This window comes from Heterodontus francisci, chromosome 18 (assembly GCF_036365525.1).
Source record: "Heterodontus francisci isolate sHetFra1 chromosome 18, sHetFra1.hap1, whole genome shotgun sequence".
NCBI lineage: Eukaryota > Metazoa > Chordata > Chondrichthyes > Heterodontiformes > Heterodontidae > Heterodontus > Heterodontus francisci.
The window spans coordinates 86,344,932-86,367,848 of NC_090388.1; the positions used below are offsets into that span (position 1 = coordinate 86,344,932).

The 22,917-nt window shown below is 53.4% G+C and overlaps 1 protein-coding gene across 6 annotated transcripts in view; it reads left to right on the plus strand.

Annotated features, from left to right (window-relative positions):
- Positions 1–22,917, plus strand: part of LOC137379759 (protein-methionine sulfoxide oxidase mical3a-like) — a 1,360,716-nt gene that overhangs the window by 34,186 nt on the left and 1,303,613 nt on the right. The window contains exon 1 of one of the 6 annotated variants that reach the window (XM_068051092.1): positions 22,600–22,656. The exons of the other annotated variants lie outside the window; for them this stretch is intronic. The gene's annotated coding sequence lies outside the window, so the exon portion shown is untranslated. Of the gene's footprint in view, positions 1–22,599; positions 22,657–22,917 lie in introns of those variants that run through there. 6 annotated transcript variants of the gene reach the window in all.

Genomic DNA, 22,917 nt, shown 5'->3' on the forward strand with positions numbered 1-22,917 from the left:
TGAGAGTGGTGGCGCTGAGAGTGGTGGCGCTGAGAGTGGTGGCGATGAGAGTGGTGGCGATGAGAGTGGTGGCGATGAGAGTGGTGGCGGTGAGAGTGGTGGCGGTGAGAGTGGTGGTGAGAGCGGCGGCGGTGAGAGCGGCGGCGGTGAGAGTGGTGGCGCTGAGAGTGGTGGCGCTGAGAGTGGTGGCGCTGAGAGTGGTGGCGCTGAGAGTGGTGGCGGTGAGAGTGGTGGCGGTGAGAGCGGTGGTGAGAGTGGTGGCGGTGAGAGTGGTGGCGGTGAGAGTGGTGGCGGTGAGAGTGGTGGCGGTGAGAGTGGTGGCGGTGAGAGTGGTTGCGGTGAGAGTGGTTGCGGTGAGAGTGGTTGCGGTGAGAGTGGCGATGGTGAGAGTGGCGATGGTGAGAGTGGCGGCGGTGAGAGTGGCGGCGGTGAGAGCGACGGTGAGAGTGGCGACGGTGAGAGTGGCGACGGTGAGTGTGGCAGCGGTGAATGTGGCAGCGGTGAGAGCGACAGTGAGAGTGGCGGCGGTGAGAGTGGCGGCGGTGAGAGTGGCGGCGGTGAGAGTGGCGGCGGTGAGTGTGGCGGTGAGAGCGACAGTGAGAGTGGCGGCGGTGAGAGTGGCGGTGAGAGTGACAGTGAGAGTGGCGACGGTGAGAGTGGCAGCGGTGAGAGTGGCAGTGGTGAGTGTGGCGGCGGTGAGAGTGTGGCGGTGAGAGCGACAGTGAGAGTGGCGGCGGTGAGAGTGGCGGCGGTGAGAGTGTGGCGGTGAGAGTGTGGCGGTGAGAGTGTGGCGGTGAGAGCGGCGGTGAGAGTGGCGGTGAGAGTGGCGGTGAGAGTGGCGGCGGTGAGAGTGGCGGCGGTGAGAGTGGCGGTGAGAGCGACAGTGAGAGTGGCGGCGGTGAGAGTGGCGGCGGTGAGAGTGTGGCGGTGAGAGTGTGGCGGTGAGAGTGTGGCGGTGAGAGTGTGGCGGTGAGAGCGGCGGTGAGAGTGGCGGCGGTGAGAGCGACAGTGAGAGTGTGGCGGTGAGAGTGTGGCGGTGAGAGTGTGGCGGTGAGAGTGTGGCGGTGAGAGTGTGGCGGTGAGAGCGGCGGTGAGAGTGGCGGCGGTGAGAGTGGCGGCGGTGAGAGTGGCGGTGAGAGCGACAGTGAGAGTGGCGGCGGTGAGAGTGTGGCGGTGAGAGCGACAGTGAGAGTGTGGCGGTGAGAGTGTGGCAGTGAGAGCGACAGTGAGAGTGGTTGCGATGAGAGTGGTTGCGATGAGAGTGGTGGCGGTGAGAGTGGTGGCGGTGAGAGTGGTGGCGGTGAGAGTGGTGGCGGTGAGAGTGGTGGCGGTGAGAGTGGTGGCGGTGAGAGTGGTGGCGATGAGAGTGGTGGCGATGAGAGTGGTGGCGATGAGAGTGGTGGCGGTGAGAGTGGTGGCGGTGAGAGTGGTTGCGATGAGAGTGGTTGCGATGAGAGTGGTTGCGATGAGAGTGGTGGCGATGAGAGCGGCGGCGGTGAGAGCGGCGGCGCTGAGAGTGGCGGCGCTGAGAGTGGCGGCGCTGAGAGTGGCGGCGCTGAGAGTGGTGGCGATGAGAGTGGTGGCGATGAGAGTGGTGGCGATGAGAGTGGTGGCGATGAGAGTGGTGGCGATGAGAGTGGTGGCGGTGAGAGTGGTGGCGCTGAGAGTGGTGGTGAGAGCGGCGGCGGTGAGAGTGGTGGCGCTGAGAGTGGTGGCGCTGAGAGTGGTGGCGATGAGAGTGGTGGCGATGAGAGTGGTGGCGATGAGAGTGGTGGCGGTGAGAGTGGTGGCGGTGAGAGTGGTGGCGGTGAGAGCGGCGGCGGTGAGAGCGGCGGCGGTGAGAGTGGTGGCGCTGAGAGTGGTGGCGCTGAGAGTGGTGGCGCTGAGAGTGGTGGCGCTGAGAGTGGTGGCGGTGAGAGTGGTGGCGGTGAGAGCGGTGGTGAGAGTGGTGGCGGTGAGAGTGGTGGCGGTGAGAGTGGTGGCGGTGAGAGTGGTGGCGGTGAGAGTGGTTGCGGTGAGAGTGGTTGCGGTGAGAGTGGCGATGGTGAGAGTGGCGATGGTGAGAGTGGCGGCGGTGAGAGTGGCGGCGGTGAGAGCGACGGTGAGAGTGGCGACGGTGAGAGTGGCGACGGTGAGTGTGGCAGCGGTGAATGTGGCAGCGGTGAGAGAGACAGTGAGAGTGGCGGCGGTGAGAGTGGCGGCGGTGAGAGTGGCGGCGGTGAGAGTGGCAGCGGTGAGTGTGGCGGTGAGAGCGACAGTGAGAGTGGCGGCGGTGAGAGTGGCGGTGAGAGTGACAGTGAGAGTGGCGACGGTGAGAGTGGCAGCGGTGAGAGTGGCAGCGGTGAGTGTGGCGGCGGTGAGAGTGTGGCGGTGAGAGCGACAGTGAGAGTGGCGGCGGTGAGAGTGGCGGCGGTGAGAGTGTGGCGGTGAGAGTGGCAGCGGTGAGAGCGACAGTGAGAGTGTGGCGGTGAGAGTGTGGCGGTGAGAGTGTGGCGGTGAGAGTGTGGCGGTGAGAGTGTGGCGGTGAGAGCGGCGGTGAGAGTGGCGGCGGTGAGAGTGGCGGCGGTGAGAGTGGCGGTGAGAGCGACAGTGAGAGTGGCGGCGGTGAGAGTGTGGCGGTGAGAGCGACAGTGAGAGTGTGGCGGTGAGAGTGTGGCAGTGAGAGCGACAGTGAGAGTGGCGGCGGTGAGAGTGTGGCGGTGAGAGCGACAGTGAGAGTGTGGCGGTGAGAGTGTGGCGGTGAGAGCGACAGTGAGAGTGGCGGCGGTGAGTGTGGCAGCAGTGAGAGTGGCAGCGGTGAGTGTGGCAGCGGTGAGTGTGGCAGCGGTGAGTGTGGCAGCGGTGAGTGTGGCGGCGGTGAGAGTGTGGCGGTGAGAGCGACAGTGAGAGTGGCGGCGGTGAGAGTGGCAGCGGTGAGAGTGGCGGCGGTGAGAGTGGCAGCGGTGAGAGTGTGGCGGTGAGAGTGTGGCGGTGAGAGCGACAGTGAGAGTGGCGGCGGTGAGAGTGTGGCGGTGAGAGCGACAGTGAGAGTGGCGGCGGTGAGAGCGACAGTGAGAGTGGCGGCGGTGAGAGTGTGGGCGGTGAGAGTGTGGGCGGTGAGAGTGTGGCGGTGAGAGCGACAGTGAGAGTGGCGGCGGTGAGAGCGACAGTGAGAGTGGCGGCGGTGAGAGTGTGGGCGGTGAGAGTGTGGGCGGTGAGAGTGCTCCGTTCTGTTCTGTTCTGTTTTGTTCTGTGGACCTGCTTGACCAGCAAAAATCGAAGTGTGACATCGCAGGAGAGCTGATCAGTGATTGGTGGATATTTGTTTCTTCCGTGTCTCGGGTTTTTTTTTGGTTTTGGCCCAGTGATTTAAACCAGGCGACGTCATTATAGGTTAAAAGTGCACTTAAATTGTTTTTTTTAAAATACTGTGATCCAAATTAATTAATTAAATAGAATAGAGATGGCTGGGCAGGCGATGTGTTGTAGCTGTAGTATGTGGGAGCTGGTGGACGCCGGTGTGATCCACTGTGACCACATCTGCAGCAAGTGTTGGCTGCTCGAGGAACTTCGGCTCAGAGTTGCTGAGCTGGAGTCCGAGCTGCGGACACTGCGACACATCAGGGAGGGGGAGAGTTACCTGGACACTGTGTTTCAGGAGACAGTCACACCCTTTAGATTAATTACATCCAATCTAGACTGTGGTCAGGGACAGGAGGGTGTGACTGTGAGTGAGGCAGGTATGGGGATCCAGAATTTAGCTTTGGAGGAGCCTCAGCCAGTGCCCTTATCGAATAGGTACGAGGTTCTCGCTCCCAGTGTGGACGAGGGCACAGACTGCAGGGAGGATGAGCGAACTAACCATACATGGTGGTTCAGAGCACCATTCAAGTGGGGGGAGAAAAGAGAAATGTTGTAGTAATAGGAGATAGCATAGTTAGGGGAATAGATACTGTTCTCTGTAGCAAAGACAGGGAGTCCCGAAGGCTGTGTTGCCTACATGATACCAAGGTTAAGGACATCTCTTCTGGGCTGGAGAGGAACTTGGAGTGGGAGGAAAAGGATCCAGTTGACGTGGTCCCCAAGGGTACCAACAACATAGGTAGGACTAGGAAAGAGGTTCTGCTGAGGGACTCTGAGCAGCTCAGGGCCAAAATAAAAAGCAGAACCTCAAAGGTAATAATCTCAGTATTAATACCAGAGCCATGTGCTAATTGGCATAGGATAAATAAGAATAGAGAGGTAAATGTGTGGCTCAAAGATTGGTGTGGGAGAAATGGGTTCCGATTCATGGCACACTGGCACCAGTACTGGGGAAGGAGAGAGCTGTTCCGTTGGGATGGGCTTCACTTGAACCATGCTGGGACCAGTGTCCTGGCGAATCGTAAAACTAGAGTTGTAGATGGGACTTTAAACTAATTAGTAGGGGGGGGACGGTTCAATTGAAGGGAAGTTTAAAAAGTCGAATAGTAACGAGAGAGCAGAGGTACAGGGTAATGAAGGAACATACATTAATCAGAGTGTGACAGTTAGGGACAGAGAATACAAGCACAAGAGTACGTCAGAAATTAGAACCAGAGTAGGTAAAAATGGTAAAAAGGCAAAGCTTAAGGCTCTTTATCTGAATGCACATAGCATTTGTAACAAGGTAGATGAGCTGACGACACAGATAGAAATAAATGAATATGGTTTGATGGCTATCACTGAGACGTGGTTGCAGGATGACCAGGATTGGAAACTCGATGTTCAAGGATATTCAACGTTCTGGAAGAATAGGCAGAAAGGAAAAGGAGGTGGGGTAGCTTTGTTATTAAAGGAAGGGATCAGTGCAGTTGTGAGTAATGATATAGGTGTAATAGATCGTGATGTAGAATCAGTTTGGGTGGAAATAAGGAATAGCAAGGGAAAGAAATCACAGGTGGCAATGGTCTATAGGCCCCCGAAGAGTTGCTTCTCTGTAGGACAAGAAATTAATCAGGAAATAATGGAGGTGTGTAAGAAGGGCACTGCAATTATTATGGGTGATTTGAATCTGCATATAGACTGGACAAATCAAATTGGCAAGGGTAGTATGGAAGACGAATTTATAGAATGCATCAGGGATTGTTTCTTCGAGCAATACGTTGCAGAACCTATCAGGGAACAGGCTATTTTAGATTTGGTATTGTGTAATGAGGTAGGATTAATAAGAGATCTCGTAGTTAAGGATCCTTTAGGGGGAAGTGATCATAACATGGTAGAATTTCAAGTGCAGTTTGTGGGTGAGCAACTCGGGTCTCAAACCAGTGTCTTCAACTTAAACAAGGACAATTACAGAGGTATGAAGAAAGAGTTGTCTAAAGCGGGCTGGGAAAATAGACTACAGCAGAAATCAGTGGATGAGCAGTGGCAGACTTTTAAGCAGATATTTCTTAACACTCAGCAAACATTTATTCCAGTCAGAAGGAAGGACTCGATGAGAACGATGAACCACCCGTGGATAATAAAGGAGGTTAAGGAGAGTATCAAATCAAAAACAAAGGTGTACAATGCGGTGAAAACGAGTGGTCGGCCAGAGGACTGGGAATTTTTTAGAAACCAGCAGCAGATGACTAAAAAAACTAATAAAGAGGGAGAAAATTGATTATGAAATTAAAATGGCAAGAAATATAAAAAGGAACAGCAAAAGCTTCTATGGGTATATAAAAATAGAGTAGCAAAGTAATAGTGGGGCCCTTGGAGGATGAGAATGGGGAATTAATAACAGGAAACAGGGAAATGGCAGATAATTTAAACCAATATTTTGCATCAGTCTTCACGGTGGAGGACACTATAAACATCCCAACAATAATAGATGAACAAGGTGTAAAAGGGAGGGAGGAACTTGTGACAATCTCTATCATGAGGGAAAAGCTACTGGACAAACTGATGGGACTAAAGGCAGACAAGTCGCTAGAACCTGGTGGCCTGCATCCAAGGGTTTTAAAAGATGTGGCTGCAGAGATAGTGGAGGCATTGGTCATAATATACCAAAACTCACTGGATTCCAGTAGGGTACCAGCGGATAGGAAAACCGCTAATGTGACACCCACTGTCAAGAAAGGAGGGAGGCAGAAAGCAGGAAACTATAGACCAGTTAGCTTAACATCTGTCATTGGGAAAAGGCTTGAGTCCATTATTGAGGAAGAAATAGCAGGACATTTAGAAAAACATAATGCAATCAAACAGAGTCAACATGGTTTTATGAAAGGGAAATCATGTTTGACAAATTTGTTAGAGTTCTTTGAGAATATAACAGAGTGGATAAAGGTGAACCGGTAGATGTTACTGTATTTAGATTTTCAGAAGGTGTTTGATAAGGTGCCACATAAAAGGTTATTGCACATAATAAGAGCTCAGGGTATTGGGGTAATGTGTTGGCATGGATTGAGGAGTAGCTAACACACAGAAGGCAGAGAGTTGGGATTAATGGGTCTTTTTCAGGTTGGAAAGCCATAACTAGTGGGGTGTCACAAGGATCAGTCCGAGGGCCTCAACTATTTTCTATCTATATTAGTGACTTAGAGGAAGGGACAGAGTGTAGTGTATCTAAATTTGCTGATGATACAAAAATAGGTGGGAAGGCATGTTGTGATGAGGACACAAAGAATCTGCAGAGCGATATAGATAGGTTAAGTGAGTGGGCAAAAATATTATTTAGATGGAGAAAGACTACAAAATACTGCAGTACAGAGGGATCTGGGTGTTCTTGTACATGAAACACAAAAGATTAGCAAGCAGGTGCAGCAAGTAATTAGGAAGGCAAATGGAATTTTGGCTTTTATTGCTAGGGGGTTAGAGTTTAAAAATAGGGAAGTCTTGTTACAACTGTACAGGGTGTTGGTGAGGCCACACCTGGAGTACTGCGTACAGTTTTGGTCCCTGTATTGAAAGAAGGATATACTAGCATTGGAGGCAGTTCAGAAAAGGTTCACTAGGCTGATTCCTGGGATAAAGGGGTTGTCTTATCACGAACAGCTAAACAGGTTAGGCCTTTATTCATTAGAGTTTAGAAGAATGAGAGGTGATCTTATAGAAACATATAAGATTCTAAGGGAGCTCGACAGGGTAGATATTGAGATTATGTTTCCACTGGTGGGGGAATCTCGAACTAGGGGATATAGTTACAGAATAAGGAGGCACACATTTAAAACTGAGATGCGAAGCAATTTCTTCTCTCAGAGGGTGGTGAATCTCTGGAATTCTCTACCTCAGAGAGTTGTGGAGGCTAGGTCACTAATTGTATTTAAGGAGGAGATAGATAGATTTTTGAAATGTCGGGGAGTCGAGGGTTTTTTTTTTAGTTTTTAGAGATACAGCACTGAAACAGGCCCTTCGGCCCACCGAGTCTGTGCCGACCATCAACCACCCACTTATACTAATCCTACACTAATCCCATATTCCTACCACATCCCCACCTGTCCCTATATTTTCCCTACCACCTACCTATACTAGGGGCAATTTATAATGGCCAATTTACCTATCAACCTGCAAGTCTTTGGCATGTGGGAGGAAACCGGAGCACCCGGAGGAAACCCATGCAGACACAGGGAGAACTTGCAAACTCCACACAGGCAGTACCCGGAATTGAACCCGGGTTGCTGCAGCTGTGAGGCTGCGGTGCTAACCACTGCGCCACTGTGCCGCCCCAGGTTATGCGAAGCAGGCCCAAAAGAGGAGTTGAGATCTGGGACAGATCAGCCATGATCTTATTGAATGGTGGGGCAGGCTCGAGGGGCTGAATGGTCTACTCCTACTCCTATTTCTTATGTTCTTATTGGATAAGGGCACTGGCTGAGGCTCCTCCAAGGCTAAATTCTGGATCCCCATACCTGCCTCACTCACAGTCACACCCTCCTGCCCCTGACCATGGTCTAGATTGGATGTAATTAATCTAAGGGGTGTGACTGTCTCCTGAAACACACAGTGTCCTGGTAACTCTCCCCCTCCCTGATGTGTCGCAGTGTCCGCAGCTCGGACTCCAGTTCATCAACTCTGAACTGAAGGTCCTCGAACAGACAACACTTGCTGCAGATGTGGTCACCGTGCATCGCACCGGCGTCCACCAGCTCCCACATACTACAGCTGCTACACATCGCCTGCTCAGCCATCTCTATTCTATTTAATTAAATAATTTGGATCTCAGTATTTCAAAAAAAAATTATTTAAGTGTACGCTTAACCGATAATGATGTCTCCTGATTTAAATCACTTGGTCAAAACAAAAATAAAAAAACAAAAAAGAGACACAGAAGAAATACCCACCAGCTCTCCTGTGATATTACACTCAATTTTTGCTGGTCAGGCCGGTCCACAGAACAGAACTGAACAAAGTGCTCTCACCACCACTGCTACTTCTAGTCTCAGACCTCGCTCTCTGCTCCTGTTATTTCCCGGCCCCTCTCACCACCACTGCTACTTCTAGTCTCAGACCTCGCTCTCTGCTCCTGTTATTCCCCGGCTCCTCTCACCACCACTGCTGCTTCTAGTCTCAGACCTCGCTCTCTGCTCCTATTATACCCCGGCCCCTCTCACCACCACTGCTACTTCTAGTCTCAGACCTCGCTCTCTGCTCCTGTTATTCCCCGGCTCCTCTCACCACCACTGCTGCTTCTAGTCTCAGACCTCGCTCTCTGCTCCTATTATACCCCGGCTCCTCTCACCACCACTGCTGCTTCTAGTCTCAGACCTCGCTCTCTGCTCCTGTTATTCCCCAGCTCCTCTCACCACCACTGCTGCTTCTAGTCTCAGACCTCGCGCTCTGCTCCTGTTATACCCCGGCTCCTCTCACCACCACTGCTACTTCTAGTCTCAGACCTCGCTCTCTGCTCCTATTATACCCCGGCTCCTCTCACCACCACTGCTACTTCTAGTCTCAGACCTCGCTCTCTGCTCCTATTATACCCCGGCTCCTCTCACCACCACTGCTGCTTCTAGTCTCAGACCTCGCTCTCTGCTCCTGTTATTCCCCGGCTCCTCTCACCACCACTGCTGCTTCTAGTCTCAGACCTCGCTCTCTGCTCCTGTTATACCCCGGCTCCTCTCACCACCACTGCTACTTCTAGTCTCAGACCTCGCTCTCTGCTCCTGTTATTCCCCGGCTCCTCTCACCACCACTGCTGCTTCTAGTCTCAGACCTTGCTCTCTGCTCCTGTTATACCCCGGCTCCTCTCACCACCACTGCTGCTTCTAGTCTCAGACCTTGCTCTCTGCTCCTGTTATTCCCCGGCTCCTCTCATCACCACTGCTGCTTCTAGTCTCAGACCTCGCTCTCTGATCCTGTTATACCCCGGCTCCTCTCACCACCACTGCTACTTCTAGTCTCAGACCTTGCTCTCTGCTCCTGTTATTCCCCGGCTCCTCTCATCACCACTGCTGCTTCTAGTCTCAGACCTCGCTCTCTGATCCTGTTATACCCCGGCTCCTCTCACCACCACTGCTACTTCTAGTCTCAGACCTCGCTCTCTGCTCCTGTTATTCCCCGGCTCCTCTCACCACCACTGCTGCTTCTAGTCTCAGACCTCGCTCTCTGCTCCTGTTATTCCCCGGCTCCTCTCACCACCACTGCTACTTCTAGTCTCAGACCTCGCTCTCTGCTCCTGTTATTCCCCGGCTCCTCTCACCACCACTGCTGCTTCTAGTCTCAGACCTCGCTCTCTGCTCCTGTTATACCCCGGCTCCTCTCACCACCACTGCTGCTGCATTCTCGACCTTAAGCACTTGCTGCATGAAAATATTTTTCCTCATGTCGCTATTCCATCTCTTCCCCATTATTTTAAATCTGTGCCCTCTCGTTCCCGCACCTTTCTGGAGTGGGAACTGTGTCTCTCTATCTACTCTGTCCAGACTCTTCATGATTTTGAATACCTCTATCAAATCACCTCTCAGCCTTTTCTTTTCCAAGGAAAACAGTCCTAACTTCTCCAATCTATCTTCATAACTGAAATTCCTCATCCCTGGAACCATTCTCATGAATCTTTTCTGTACTCTCTCCAATAGCCTCACATTTCTCCTCAAGTGCGGTGCCCAGAATTGGACACAATATTCCAGCTGAGGCCAAACCCGTGTCTTATACAAGTTCAACATAACTTCCTTGCTCTTGTACTCTATGTCCCTATGAATAAAATCCAGGATACTGTATGCTTTATAAACTGCTTTAACGTCCAGCGTTAGCTGGACCTGTGTGGTCCAAAATGGCGTTTGAAGCTGTTTGAAGTTATGATCCGCCCATTCTGCATGCTTCTGGCGCGTGCCCACTCTAACACCCTTACAGTCAGATGGTGCCATGCAGACTGGACCAGAAATGGCCTGAGGTGTTTGGCCAACATTTTTGCAGTTTTGGGCTCCCATGGTGCCAGTGCCAGCAGTGCTACAAAGAGCAACTTCACAGTCATTGTTGCTAACTGAGGTACACTTTGACAAAAATACTGTCAAGCAACACTTTCCACACCAGCTTTCTTCAAGCTTGTCGGTGACTCTGGGCTGCATGAAGTCTTGGAAATCATTGATTTAATTTCATTTGCAAAGCAAGACAGCTACAGCAGGGTGTGAATTCCATATGAACCCTTCGAGCTTGGGAGGCAGTGCCGACTGGGTTCTGCTGACAGCGGATTCTGGCAGGGATTCAGACACCCATTCGGTTCTTTTGCTTGTCCTTAATTCTCAGGATTGTATGATCCAATTTTTATTGGAGTGTCGATGGGGGGTGGGGGGGGGGGGCGGTGGGGCGGGGGGGCAGTCTGAGTGTGAGGTGTTGTCGGGGTGGGTTAGTGTTGCCAATGCGGAGGGAGGGGCAGTCTGAGTGTGAGGTGTTGAGGGTGTCGATGGGCAGTCTGAGTGTGAGGTGTTGAGGGTGTTGATGGGCAGTCTGAGTGTGAGGTGTTGATGGGCAGTCTGAGTGTGAGGTGTTGAGGGTGTCGATGGGCAGTCTGAGTGTGAGGTGTTGAGGGTGTCGATGTGCAGTCTGAGTGTGAGGTGTTGAGGGTGTCGATGGGCAGTCTGAGTGTGAGGTGTTGGCGGTGTCGATGGGCAGTCTGAGTGTGAGGTGTTGAGGGTGTCGATGGGCAGTCTGAGTGTGAGGTGTTGAGGGTGTCGATGGGCAGTCTGAATGTGAGGTGTTGAGGGTGTCGATGGGCAGTCTGAGTGTGAGGTGTTGGCGGTGTCGATGGGCAGTGTGAGTGTGAGGTGTTGGCGGTGTCAATGGGCAGTCTGAGTGTGAGGTGTTGAGGGTGTCAATGGGCAGTCTGAGTGTGAGGTGTTGGCGGTGTCGATGGGCAGTCTGAGTGTGAGGTGTTGAGGGTGTCGATGGGCAGTCTGAGTGTGAGGTGTTGAGGGTGTCGATGGGCAGTCTGAGTGTGAGATGTTGAGGGTGTCGATGGGCAGTCTGAGTGTGAGGTGTTGAGGGTGTCGATGGGCAGTCTGAGTGTGAGGTGTTGAGGGTGTCGATGGGCAGTCTGAATGTGAGGTGTTGAGGGTGTCGATGGGCAGTCTGTGTGTGAGGTGTTGAGGGTGTCGATGGGCAGTCTGAGTGTGAGGTGTTGAGGGTGTCGATGGGCAGTCTGAGTGTGAGGTGTTGAGGGTGTCGATGGGCAGTCTGAGTGTGAGGTGTTGGCGGTGTCGATGGGCAGTCTGAGTGTGAGGTGTTGAGGGTGTCGATGGGCAGTCTGAGTGTGAGGTGTTGGCGGTGTCGATGGGCAGTCTGAGTGTGAGGTGTTGAGGGTGTCGATGGGCAGTCTGAGTGTGAGGTGTTGGCGGTGTCGATGGGCAGTCTGAGTGTGAGGTGTTGAGGGTGTCGATGGGCAGTCTGAGTGTGAGGTGTTGAGGGTGTCGATGGGCAGTCTGAGTGTGAGGTGTTGGCGGTGTCGATGGGCAGTCTGAGTGTGAGGTGTTGAGCGTGTCGATGGGCAGTCTGAGTGTGAGGTGTTGGCGGTGTCGATGGGCAGTCTGAGTGTGAGGTGTTGGCGGTGTTGATGGGCAGTCTGAGTGTGAGGTGTTGAGGGTGTCGATGGGCAGTCTGAGTGTGAGGTGTTGAGGGTGTCGATGGGCAGTCTGAGTGTGAGGTGTTGGCGGTGTCGATGGGCAGGCTGAGTGTGAGGTGTTGAGGGTGTCGATGGGCAGTCTGAGTGTGAGGTGTTGGCGGTGTCGATGGGCAGTCTGAGTGTGAGGTGTTGGCGGTGTCGATGGGCAGTCTGAGTGTGTGGTGTTGGCGGTGTCGATGGGCAGTCTGAGTGTGAGGTGTTGGCGGTGTCCATGGGCAGTCTGAGTGTGAGGTGTTGGCGGTGTCGATGGGCAGTCTGAGTGTGAGGTGTTGAGGGTGTCGATGGGCAGTCTGAGTGTGAGGTGTTGGCGGTGTCGATGGGCAGTCTGAGTGTGAGGTGTTGAGGGTGTCGATGGGCAGTCTGAGTGTGAGGTGTTGGCGGTGTCGATGGGCAGTCTGAGTGTGAGGTGTTGAGGGTGTCGATGGGCAGTCTGAGTGTGAGGTGTTGGCGGTGTCGATGGGCAGTCTGAGTGTGAGGTGTTGGCGGTGTCGATGGGCAGTCTGAGTGTGAGGTGTTGAGGGTGTCGATGGGCAGTCTGAGTGTGAGGTGTTGGCGGTGTCGATGGGCAGTCTGAGTTGAGGTGTTGGCGGTGTCGATGGGCAGTCTGAGTGTGAGGTTTTGGCGGTGTCGATGGGCAGTCTGAGTGTGAGGTGTTGAGGGTGTCGATGGGCAGTCTGAGTGTGAGGTGTTGAGGGTGTCGATGGGCAGTCTGAGTGTGAGGTGTTGAGGGTGTCGATGGGCAGTCTGAGTGTGAGGTGTTGGCGGTGTCGATGGGCAGTCTGAGTGTGAGGTGTTGGCGGTGTCGATGGGCAGTCTGAGTGTGAGGTGTTGAGGGTGTCGATGGGCAGTCTGAATGTGAGGTGTTGAGGGTGTCGATGGGCAGTCTGAGTGTGAGGTGTTGGCGGTGTCGATGGGCAGTCTGAGTGTGAGGTGTTGAGGGTGTCGATGGGCAGTCTGAGTGTGAGGTGTTGGCGGTGTCGATGGGCAGTCTGAGTGTGAGGTGTTGGCGGTGTCGATGGGCAGTCTGAGTGTGAGGTGTTGAGGGTGTCGATGGGCAGTCTGAGTGTGAGGTGTTGGCGGTGTCGATGGGCAGTCTGAGTGTGAGGTGTTGGCGGTGTCGATGGGCAGTCTGAGTGTGAGGTGTTGAGGGTGTCGATGGGCAGTCTGAGTGTGAGGTGTTGAGGGTGTCGATGGGCAGTCTGAGTGTGAGGTGTTGGCGGTGTCGATGGGCAGTCTGAGTGTGAGGTGTTAAGGGTGTCGATGGGCAGTCTGAGTGTGAGGTGTTGGCGGTGTTGATGGGCAGTCTGAGTGTGAGGTGTTGAGGGTGTCGATGGGCAGTCTGAGTGTGAGGTGTTGAGGGTGTCGATGGGCAGTCTGAGTGTGAGGTGTTGAGGGTGTCGATGGGCAGTCTGAGTGTGAGGTGTTGGCGGTGTCGATGGGCAGTCTGAGTGTGAGGTGTTGAGGGTGTCGATGGGCAGTCTGAGTGTGAGGTGTTGGCGGTGTCGATGGGCAGTCTGAGTGTGAGGTATTGGCGGTGTCGATGGGCAGTCTGAGTGTGAGGTGTTGAGGGTGTCGATGGGCAGTCTGAGTGTGAGGTGTTGAGGGTGTCGATGGGCAGTCTGAGTGTGAGGTGTTGAGGGTGTCGATGGGCAGTCTGAGTGTGAGGTGTTGGCAGTGTCGATGGGCAGTCTGAGTGTGAGGTGTTGAGGGTGTCGATGGGCAGTCTGAATGTGAGGTGTTGGCGGTGTCGATGGGCAGTCTGAGTGTGAGGTGTTGGCGGTGTCCATGGGCAGTCTGAGTGTGAGGTGTTGGCGGTGTCGATGGGCAGTCTGAGTGTGAGGTGTTGGCGGTGTCGATCGGGAGTCTGAGTGTGAGGTGTTGGCGGTGTCGATGGGCAGTCTGAGTGTGAGGTGTTGGCGGTGTCGATGGGCAGTTTGAGTGTGAGGTGTTGGCGGTGTCGATGGGCAGTCTGAGTGTGAGGTGTTGGCGGTGTCGATGGGCAGTCTGAGTGTGAGGTGTTGAGGGTGTCGATGGGCAGTCTGAGTGTGAGGTGTTGGCGGTGTCGATGGGCAGTCTGAGTGTGAGGTGTTGAGGGTGTCGATGGGCAGTCTGAGTGTGAGGTGTTGAGGGTGTCGATGGGCAGTCTGAGTGTGAGGTGTTGGCGGTGTCGATGGGCAGTCTGAGTGTGAGGTGTTGGCGGTGTCGATGGGCAGTCTGAGTGTGAGGTGTTGGCGGTGTCGATGGGCAGTCTGAGTGTGAGGTGTTGGCGGTGTCGATGGGCAGTCTGAGTGTGAGGTGTTGGCGGTGTCGATGGGCAGTCTGAGTGTGAGGTGTTGAGGGTGTCGATGGGCAGTCTGAGTGTGAGGTGTTGAGGGTGTCGATGGGCAGTCTGAGTGTGAGGTGTTGGCGGTGTCGATGGGCAGTCTGAGTGTGAGGTGTTGAGGGTGTCGATGGGCAGTCTGAGTGTGAGGTGTTGGCGGTGTCGATGGGCAGTCTGAGTGTGAGGTGTTGAGGGTGTCGATGGGCAGTCTGAGTGTGAGGTGTTGAGGGTGTCGATGGGCAGTCTGAGTGTGAGGTGTTGGCGGTGTCGATGGGCAGTCTGAGTGTGAGGTGTTGAGGGTGTCGATGGGCAGTCTGAGTGTGAGGTGTTGGCGGTGTCGATGGGCAGTCTGAGTGTGAGGTGTTGAGGGTGTCGATGGGCAGTCTGAGTGTGAGGTGTTGGCGGTGTCGATGGGCAGTCTGAGTGTGAGGTGTTGGCGGTGTCGATGGGCAGTCTGAGTGTGAGGTGTTGAGGGTGTCGATGGGCAGTCTGAGTGTGAGGTGTTGGCGGTGTCGATGGGCAGTCTGAGTTGAGGTGTTGGCGGTGTCGATGGGCAGTCTGAGTGTGAGGTTTTGGCGGTGTCGATGGGCAGTCTGAGTGTGAGGTGTTGAGGGTGTCGATGGGCAGTCTGAGTGTGAGGTGTTGAGGGTGTCGATGGGCAGTCTGAGTGTGAGGTGTTGAGGGTGTCGATGGGCAGTCTGAGTGTGAGGTGTTGGCGGTGTCGATGGGCAGTCTGAGTGTGAGGTGTTGGCGGTGTCGATGGGCAGTCTGAGTGTGAGGTGTTGAGGGTGTCGATGGGCAGTCTGAATGTGAGGTGTTGAGGGTGTCGATGGGCAGTCTGAGTGTGAGGTGTTGGCGGTGTCGATGGGCAGTCTGAGTGTGAGGTGTTGAGGGTGTCGATGGGCAGTCTGAGTGTGAGGTGTTGGCGGTGTCGATGGGCAGTCTGAGTGTGAGGTGTTGGCGGTGTCGATGGGCAGTCTGAGTGTGAGGTGTTGAGGGTGTCGATGGGCAGTCTGAGTGTGAGGTGTTGGCGGTGTCGATGGGCAGTCTGAGTGTGAGGTGTTGGCGGTGTCGATGGGCAGTCTGAGTGTGAGGTGTTGAGGGTGTCGATGGGCAGTCTGAGTGTGAGGTGTTGAGGGTGTCGATGGGCAGTCTGAGTGTGAGGTGTTGGCGGTGTCGATGGGCAGTCTGAGTGTGAGGTGTTAAGGGTGTCGATGGGCAGTCTGAGTGTGAGGTGTTGGCGGTGTTGATGGGCAGTCTGAGTGTGAGGTGTTGAGGGTGTCGATGGGCAGTCTGAGTGTGAGGTGTTGAGGGTGTCGATGGGCAGTCTGAGTGTGAGGTGTTGAGGGTGTCGATGGGCAGTCTGAGTGTGAGGTGTTGGCGGTGTCGATGGGCAGTCTGAGTGTGAGGTGTTGAGGGTGTCGATGGGCAGTCTGAGTGTGAGGTGTTGGCGGTGTCGATGGGCAGTCTGAGTGTGAGGTATTGGCGGTGTCGATGGGCAGTCTGAGTGTGAGGTGTTGAGGGTGTCGATGGGCAGTCTGAGTGTGAGGTGTTGAGGGTGTCGATGGGCAGTCTGAGTGTGAGGTGTTGAGGGTGTCGATGGGCAGTCTGAGTGTGAGGTGTTGGCAGTGTCGATGGGCAGTCTGAGTGTGAGGTGTTGAGGGTGTCGATGGGCAGTCTGAATGTGAGGTGTTGGCGGTGTCGATGGGCAGTCTGAGTGTGAGGTGTTGGCGGTGTCGATGGGCAGTCTGAGTGTGAGGTGTTGGCGGTGTCGATGGGCAGTCTGAGTGTGAGGTGTTGGCGGTGTCGATCGGGAGTCTGAGTGTGAGGTGTTGGCGGTGTCGATGGGCAGTCTGAGTGTGAGGTGTTGGCGGTGTCGATGGGCAGTTTGAGTGTGAGGTGTTGGCGGTGTCGATGGGCAGTCTGAGTGTGAGGTGTTGGCGGTGTCGATGGGCAGTCTGAGTGTGAGGTGTTGAGGGTGTCGATGGGCAGTCTGAGTGTGAGGTGTTGGCGGTGTCGATGGGCAGTCTGAGTGTGAGGTGTTGAGGGTGTCGATGGGCAGTCTGAGTGTGAGGTGTTGAGGGTGTCGATGGGCAGTCTGAGTGTGAGGTGTTGGCGGTGTCGATGGGCAGTCTGAGTGTGAGGTGTTGGCGGTGTCGATGGGCAGTCTGAGTGTGAGGTGTTGGCGGTGTCGATGGGCAGTCTGAGTGTGAGGTGTTGGCGGTGTCGATGGGCAGTCTGAGTGTGAGGTGTTGGCGGTGTCGATGGGCAGTCTGAGTGTGAGGTGTTGAGGGTGTCGATGGGCAGTCTGAGTGTGAGGTGTTGAGGGTGTCGATGGGCAGTCTGAGTGTGAGGTGTTGGCGGTGTCGATGGGCAGTCTGAGTGTGAGGTGTTGAGGGTGTCGATGGGCAGTCTGAGTGTGAGGTGTTGGCGGTGTCGATGGGCAGTCTGAGTGTGAGGTGTTGAGGGTGTCGATGGGCAGTCTGAGTGTGAGGTGTTGAGGGTGTCGATGGGCAGTCTGAGTGTGAGGTGTTGGCGGTGTCGATGGGCAGTCTGAGTGTGAGGTGTTGAGGGTGTCGATGGGCAGTCTGAGTGTGAGGTGTTGGCGGTGTCGATGGGCAGTCTGAGTGTGAGGTGTTGAGGGTGTCGATGGGCAGTCTGAGTGTGAGGTGTTGGCGGTGTCGATGGGCAGTCTGAGTGTGAGGTGTTGAGGGTGTCGATGGGCAGTCTGAGTGTGAGGTGTTGAGGGTGTCGATGGGCAGTCTGAGTGTGAGGTGTTGAGGGTTTCGATGGGCAGTCTGAGTGTGAGGTGTTGAGGGTGTCGATGGGCAGTCTGAGTGTGAGGTGTTGGCGGTGTCGATGGGCAGTCTGAGTGTGAGGTGTTGAGGGTGTCGATGGGCAGTCTGAGTGTGAGGTGTTGAGGGTGTCGATGGGCAGTCTGAGTGTGAGGTGTTGGCGGTGTCGATGGGCAGTCTGAGTGTGAGGTGTTGGCGGTGTCGATGGGCAGTCTGAGTGTGAGGTGTTGAGGGTGTCGATGGGCAGTCTGAGTGTGAGGTGTTGAGGGTGTCGATGGGCAGTCTGAGTGTGAGGTGTTGGCGGTGTCGATGGGCAGTCTGAGTGTGAGGTGTTGAGGGTGTCGATGGGCAGTCTGAGTGTGAGGTGTTGGCGGTGTCGATGGGCAGTCTGAGTGTGAGGTGTTGAGGGTGTCGATGGGCAGTCTGAGTGTGAGGTGTTGGCGGTGTCGATGGGCAGTCTGAGTGTGAGGTGTTGAGGGTGTCGATGGGCAGTCTGAGTGTGAGGTGTTGAGGGTGTCGATGGGCAGTCTGAGTGTGAGGTGTTGGCGGTGTCGATGGGCAGTCTGAGTGTGAGGTGTTGAGGGTGTCGATGGGCAGTCTGAGTGTGAGGTGTTGGCGGTGTCGATGGGCAGTCTGAGTGTGAGGTGTTGAGGGTGTCGATGGGCAGTCTGAGTGTGAGGTGTTGGCGGTGTCGATGGGCAGTCTGAGTGTGAGGTGTTGAGGGTGTCGATGGGCAGTCTGAGTGTGAGGTGTTGAGGGTGTCGATGGGCAGTCTGAGTGTGAGGTGTTGGCGGTGTCGATGGGCAGTCTGAGTGTGAGGTGTTGAGGGTGTCGATGGGCAGTCTGAGTGTGAGGTGTTGGCGGTGTCGATGGGCAGTCTGAGTGTGAGGTGTTGAGGGTGTCGATGGGCAGTCTGAGTGTGAGGTGTTGAGGGTGTCGATGGGCAGTCTGAGTGTGAGGTGTTGAGGGTGTCGATGGGCAGTCTGAGTGTGAGGTGTTGGCGGTGTCGATGGGCAGTCTGAGTGTGAGGTGTTGAGGGTGTCGATGGGCAGTCTGAGTGTGAGGTGTTGAGGGTGTCGATGGGCAGTCTGAGTGTGAGGTGTTGGCGGTGTCGATGGGCAGTCTGAGTGTGAGGTGTTGAGGGTGTCGATGGGCAGTCTGAGTGTGAGGTGTTGAGGGTGTCGATGGGCAGTCTGAGTGTGAGGTGTTGAGGGTTTCGATGGGCAGTCTGAGTGTGAGGTGTTGAGGGTGTCGATGGGCAGTCTGAGTGTGAGGTGTTGGCGGTGTCGATGGGCAGTCTGAGTGTGAGGTGTTGAGGGTGTCGATTGGCAGTCTGAGTGTGAGGTGTTGAGGGTGTCGATGGGCAGTCTGAGTGTGAGGTGTTGGCGGTGTCGATGGGCAGTCTGAGTGTGAGGTGTTGGCGGTGTCGATGGGCAGTCTGAGTGTGAGGTGTTGAGGGTGTCGATGGGCAGTCTGAGTGTGAGGTGTTGGCGGTGTCGATGGGCAGTCTGAGTGTGAGGTGTTGGCGGTGTCGATGGGCAGTCTGAGTGTGAGGTGTTGAGGGTGTCGATGGGCAGTCTGAGTGTGAGGTGTTGAGGGTGTCGATGGGCAGTCTGAGTGTGAGGTGTTGAGGGTGTCGATGGGCAGTCTGAGTGTGAGGTGTTGGCAGTGTCGATGGGCAGTCTGAGTGTGAGGTGTTGAGGGTGTCGATGGGCAGTCTGAGTGTGAGGTGTTGAGGGTGTCGATGGGCAGTCTGAGTGTGAGGTGTTGGCAGTGTCGATGGGCAGTCTGAGTGTGAGGTGTTGGCGGTGTCGATGGGCAGTCTGAGTGTGAGGTGTTGGCGGTGTCGATGGGCAGTCTGAGTGTGAGGTGTTGAGGGTGTCGATGGGCAGTCTGAGTGTGAGCTTTGTGTGCTGTATCCGAGTTCTCTCCCTGCCTTGTGAGTGGGTCTAAAATTGTGGTTGTTTTGTCTGAAATCACTGGGGTTTCCTTCCTGGTTACCATGGCAACTCCTGGCAAGGCTGACTTCATCCTGAGGATGTGATCTATAGAGGACGTGCAGCATCTGTGCACTGACTCTGCTGTTGTATTGAATTTCGGACAGACACAGTTTGTTACCTGCTGTGTATAATAAAGGACATTGGAAGGAGATGGAGTGAGCAGCCTCACAATTCATGCTGAAGGTACAGATGTGTGTCGGGTAACCTGCTGAAGCAGCTTATGCCTCGGAGTGTGTGGCCAGGGCAGGTTGCAGACTTACCAGGCTGTGTGCTTGGGCCTGCCAGACAGGGTGAGCCATAGGTATCAGGCATGTTGTGTCTGATATGGGGAGCAGGAAACAAAAGGCCTACATTGTCCAGAGTGGCGGAATCAGGGTGGTGGAAGGGCAGAACCTCCAGTCATGTTTCTGACCCTCCCACAGTACTGAAATAGTTATTATCAAAGTCTCAAATTACATCCTCTGTGACTGTGACAAAGGTAAACTTTCCCTCCTCGTCCTTCTCAACCTGTCTACAGACTTTGACACGGTTGACCACACCATCCTCTTCCAATGCCTCTCCACTGTTGTCCAGCTGGGTGGGACTGCTCTCACCTGGTTCCATTCTTATCTATCTAGCCATAGCATGAGAGTCACTTGCAATGGCTTCTCTTCCTGCTCCCATACTGTTACCTCTGGTGTTCCCCAAGGATCTATCCTTGGTCCCCTCCTAGTTCTCATCTATATGTCGCACCTTGGTGTCACCATTGTAAAAATGTCAGGTTCTACTCAAGGCTAACACAACCAAGGCTCTTGGAATAGGAGGGCCAGTGTGCAATTGGATAAAAAATGGGCGTTAAGGACAGAAAACAGTGAGTTGTGATAAATGGTTGTTTTTCAGACTGGAGGATGGTAGACAGTGGTGTCTCCCAAGGTTCAGTACTGGGACCCCTTATTCTTTTGCTATATATAAATGACTTGGATCTTGGAATACTGAATAGAATCTCAAAATTTGCTGATGACACCAAACTTGCAGGAGTGGCAAACCATGTAAATGATATGAACCACCTGCAACAGGACAAAGATTGGTTAACAGAATGGACAGAGAGGTTGCAGATGGACTTTCATACTGACAAGTGTGAGGTGATGCATGTTGGCTGAAGGGATAAGATGAGGCAATATATACTTAATGGCACAGTTCTAAGGAGTGCAGGAGCAGAAGGACCCGGGGATATATGTGCATCAACCTATGAAGGTGATAGGAAATATTGAGAGTGGGATCTTAGGTTTCATAAATAGAGGCATTGAGTACAAAAGCAGGGAAGTTATGCTGAACCTTTATAAAGCTCTGGTTCGGCCCCAACTGCAGTATTACATCCAGTTCTGGTCACCACACTTTAGGAAGGATGTCAGAGTTCTTGAGAGGGTGCCGAGGAGATTTACCAGAACCTCATACCAGGGATGGGGAGCTTTAGTTACAAGGTTAGGTTGGAAAAGCTGGGATTGTTCTCCTTAGCGCAAAGGAAATTGAGGGGAGATTTAATAGAAGTGTACAAGGTTCTGACAGGCTTAGATAAGTTAGACAAGGAAAAACTTTTCCCATTAACTGATAGTACCAGGACCAGGAGACACAGATTGGCAGTTTTGGGTGAGACATGCAAGGGGGGATGTGAAGAAGAACTTTTTTACGCAGTGAGTGGTAATTACCAGGAACTCGCTGCCCATGAGGCTGGTGGAAGAGGAGACAATCAATGATTTCAAAAGGAAATTGGATGGGCACTTGAAGGAAATGAACTTGCATGGTTGTGGGGATCGAGTGGGGGAGTGGGACTGATTGGATAGCTCAGTGGAGAGCCAGCATGGACTCAATGAGCTGAATGGCCTCCTTTTATGCTGTAAATGACTCTATATACACTGACACCACCCATCTCTAGTCTTCTCGAGCCCTGCACTGTCTCTGATTTGTTATTTTGCTTATCCGAAATTCAATACGGGATGAGCAGGAATTTCCTCCAAGTAAATTGGGATTCTGAAGCCAATATCTTTGGTCCCTGCTACAAACTCCACTCCCTCGCCACTGACTCCATCCCTCTCCCTGGCAACTGTCTGAGGCTGACAATTGACTCCAAGCAACGCTTCCAACTCCATATCTATTCCACCAGCTGCTCCCACCTCTATAACATCACTTGTCTCCACCCCCTGCTTCAGCTCATCTGCTGCTGAAACCCTCTTCTGTGCCTTTATCACCTTCATACTTAACTGTTCCAATGTTCTACTGGACAGCCTCCCATCTTCCATAAACATCAGCTTATCCAACACTCTGCTAACTCACTACCTGTATCCTAATTCATACCAAGACCAATTCATTGATTACCCCAGTGCTCGCTGACCTACACTGGCTCCACGTCTGCAGCATCTTCATTTAAAAATTCTCATCCTTGTTTTCAAGTCCTTCCATGGCCTCACCCCCTCCCTATCTCTGTAATCTCCTCCTTATCTATAACCCACCCAACACTGCACTCCTCCCAATCTGGCCACCTGTTCTTCCCTGATTTTAATCTCTCCAGCCTTGGTGGCTGTGCCTTCAGCTCTGGAATTCCCTCCGTGAATATTTCTGCTCCTTTAATTCTCTATCCTCCTTTAAGACATTTCTTAAAACCTACCTCTTTGAATAGCCATACCATGTTGATTCTGAGATGACCATAGCAGTTAAGTGTCAGCTGTTGCTCAATGGGTAACACTCTCACCTCTGACATTGGAGATTATGATTCAATTCTGAGTCCAGAGACTTTAACTCCTTATCTGCGCTGACATTCTCATGCAGCACTGAGAGAATGTGAACCTGTTGGAGATGCTGTTGTTAAACTGAGGCCCTGTCTGTCTAGGTGGATGTAAACGATCCCACTGGGTTATTTGAAGGAGAGTGGAAGATTTCTCCCTGGAGTCTGAGGCATTGTTTATTCTTCAACCAGCATCACTAAAATCAGACGATCAGATCATTAGCACATTGTTGCTTTAACCCCAAAACTTGAAATCATGAACTCAGAATAAGAGTAAGTCCTTCTGCCGTTCAACCCACTCATATTATCCGATCTCCCCAAGAGTGTTCTTTTCAGGGTTTTGCCCCATCTGATTGTACAATTCCCTGACCTCAGGGTCAAGCAGGTCCCACACATCTCCGAACCCTCAGCCCTGCTCCTAACCAGATAGTCAACTTGTTCTCTTTTGCGTAACATACACTTGTGGACAAGTAATTACTGCTGCATCGTCAAGTTCATTCCACACTATTTGCATGAAACCAGTTGGTGGGGTACTAGGACCCAGTGCAGAAGTGTATCTCTCGCAGTGCTCTGTGCTGCACACTCCTCTGAATGTAGAAAACAGATAAAGGAAGCACTGACTCAATGGGTTGTTATCATTTGGTACCTGACTGTGGTTACAAAGTCCGGGACGCTCTCTCCCCATGCACTCTGCCTGAGCCACTATTGGAGCTTATTCACACACCAGTTCATGCAGAGAAAGGTTTACTGTAAGTGAAGCAGTGAACATTTTAGTGTCAGTACAGGCCGAATCAGCAGGTTTATATATATGAATATAGATGTTTATATACGGAGGTTGAGAATGTGTTTGCATGTGCATGTGATTGTGGGCTGAATTTTACAGAGCCCCCAGTGTCGGGGTTCATGACAGGAGAGGCTGGAAAATGCCTCCGGGAGAGGGCCGTCAGGCACCCTGACGCTGGGAGGGCCCAGCCTGATATTGCTGGTGGTGGCGAGGCCTTGTGGTGGCC